Source organism: Mus caroli, unplaced genomic scaffold (genome assembly GCF_978045245.1).
Source record: "Mus caroli unplaced genomic scaffold, Mus_caroli_1 scaffold_25, whole genome shotgun sequence".
Lineage (NCBI taxonomy): Eukaryota > Metazoa > Chordata > Mammalia > Rodentia > Muridae > Mus > Mus caroli.
The window spans coordinates 6,152,044-6,155,117 of NW_028227280.1; positions in this window are offsets into that span (position 1 = coordinate 6,152,044).

The following is a 3,074-nucleotide window of genomic DNA, read 5'->3' on the forward strand; positions in this document are numbered from 1 at the left end:
TATGTACTACACTGTGCGTTTCTTATATTCTAAGTTTTTCAGTGCAACTCACTCATATACTATGTACTACACTGTGCGTTTCTTATATTCTAAGTTTTTCAGTGCAACTCACTCATATACTATGTACTACACTGTGCGTTTCTTATATTCTAAGTTTTTCAGTGCAACTCACTCATATACTATGTACTACACTGTGCGTTTCTTATATTCTAAGTTTTTCAGTGCAACTCACTCATATACTATGTACTACACTGTGCGTTTCTTATATTCTAAGTTTTTCAGTGCAACTCACTCATATACTATGTACTACACTGTGCGTTTCTTATATTCTAAGTTTTTCAGTGCAACTCACTCATATACTATGTCCTACACTGTGCGTTTCTTATATTCTAAGTTTTTCAGTGCAACTCACTCATATACTATGTACTACACTGTGCATTTCGTGTAATGCGGGTTTTTCAGTAAATTCTAAGTTTTTCAGTGCAACTCACTCATATACTATGTACTACACTGTGTGTTTCTTATATTCTAAGTTTTTCAGTGCAACTCACTCATATACTATGTACTACACTGTGCGTTTCTTATATTATAAGTTTTTCAGTGCAACTCACTCATATACTTAATACTACACTGTGCGTTTGTTATATACTAAGTTTTTCAGTGCAACTCACTCATATACTATGTACTACACTGTGCGTTTCTTATATTCTAAGTTTTTCAGTGCAACTCACTCATATACTATGTACTACACTGTGCGTTTCTTATATTCTAAGTTTTTCAGTGCAACTCACTCATATACTATGTACTACACTGTGCGTTTCTTATATTCTAAGTTTTTCAGTGCAACTCACTCATATACTATGTACTACACTGTGCGTTTCTTATATTCTAAGTTTTTCAGTGCAACTCACTCATATACTATGTACTACACTGTGCGTTTCTTATATTCTAAGTTTTTCAGTGCAACTCACTCATATTCATATACTATGTACTACACTTTGCGTTTCTTATATTCTAAATTTTTCAGTGCAACTCACTCATATACTATGTACTACACTGTGCATTTCGTGTAATGCGGGTTTTTCAGTAAATTCTAAGTTTTTCAGTGCAACTCACTCATATACTATGTACTACACTGTGCGTTTCTTATATTCTAAGTTTTTCAGTGCAACTCACTCATATACTATGTACTACACTGTGCGTTTCTTATATTCTAAGTTTTTCAGTGCAACTCACTCATATACTTTGTACTACACTGTGCGTTTCTTATATTCTAAGTTTTTCAGTGCAACTCACTCATATACTATGTACTACACTGTGCGTTTCTTAAATTCTAAGTTTTTCAGTGCAACTCACTCATATACTATGTACTACACTGTGCGTTTCTTATATTCTAAGTTTTTCAGTGCAACTCACTCATATACTATGTACTACACTGTGCGTTTCTTATATTCTAAGTTTTTCAGTGCAACTCACTCATATACTATGTACTACACTGTGCGATTCTTATATTCTAAGTTTTTCAGTGCAACTCACTCATATACTATGTACTACACTGTGAGTTTCTTATATTCTAAGTTTTTCAGTGCAACTCACTCATATACTATGTACTACACTGTGCGTTTCTTATATTCTAAGTTTTTCAGTGCAACTCACTCATATACTATGTACTACACTGTGCGTTTCTTATATTCTAAGTTTTTCAGGGCAACTCACTCATATACTATGTACTACACTGTGCATTTCGTGTAATGCGGGTTTTTCAGTAAATTCTAAGTTTTTCAGTGCAACTCACTCATATACTATGTACTACACTGTGCGTTTCTTATATTCTAAGTTTTTCAGTGCAACTCACTCATATACTATGTACTACACTGTGCGTTTCTTATATTCTAAGTTTTTCAGTGCAACTCACTCATATACTTAATACTACACTGTGCGTTTGTTATATTCTAAGTTTTTCAGTGCAACTCACTCATATACTATGTACTACACTGTGCGTTTCTTAAATTCTAAGTTTTTCAGTGCAACTCACTCATATACTATGTACTACACTGTGCGTTCCTTATATTCTAAGTTTTTCAGTGCAACTCACTCATATACTATGTACTACACTGTGCGTTTCTTATATTCTAAGTTTGTCAGTGCAACTCACTCATATACTATGTACTACACTGTGCGTTTCTTATATTCTAAGTTTTTCAGTGCAACTCACTCATATACTATGTACTACACTGTGCGTTTCTTATATTCTAAGTTTTTCAGTGCAACTCACTCATATACTATGTACTACACTGTGCGTTTCTTATATTCTAAGTTTTTCAGTGCAACTCACTCATATACTATGTACTACACTGTGCGTTTCTTATATTCTAAGTTTTTCAGTGCAACTCACTCATATACTATGTACTACACTGTGCGTTTCTTATATTCTAAGTTTTTCAGTGCAACTCACTCATATACTATGTACTACACTGTGCGTTTCTTATATTCTAAGTTTTTCAGTGCAACTCACTCATATACTATGTACTACACTGTGCGTTTCTTATATTCTAAGTTTTTCAGTGCAACTCACTCATATTCATATACTATGTACTACACTTTGCGTTTCTTATATTCTAAGTTTTTCAGTGCAACTCACTCATATACTATGTACTACACTGTGCATTTCGTGTAATGCGGGTTTTTCAGTAAATTCTAAGTTTTTCAGTGCAACTCACTCATATACTATGTACTACACTGTGCGTTTCTTATATTCTAAGTTTTTCAGTGCAACTCACTCATATACTATGTACTACACTGTGCGTTTCTTATATTCTAAGTTTTTCAGTGCAACTCACTCATATACTTTGTACTACACTGTGCGTTTCTTATATTCTAAGTTTTTCAGTGCAACTCACTCATATACTATATACTACACTGTGCGTTTCTTAAATTCTAAGTTTTTCAGTGCAACTCACTCATATACTATGTACTACACTGTGCGTTTCTTATATTCTAAGTTTTTCAGTGCAACTCACTCATATACTATGTACTACACTGTGCGTTTCTTATATTCTAAGTTTTTCAGTGCA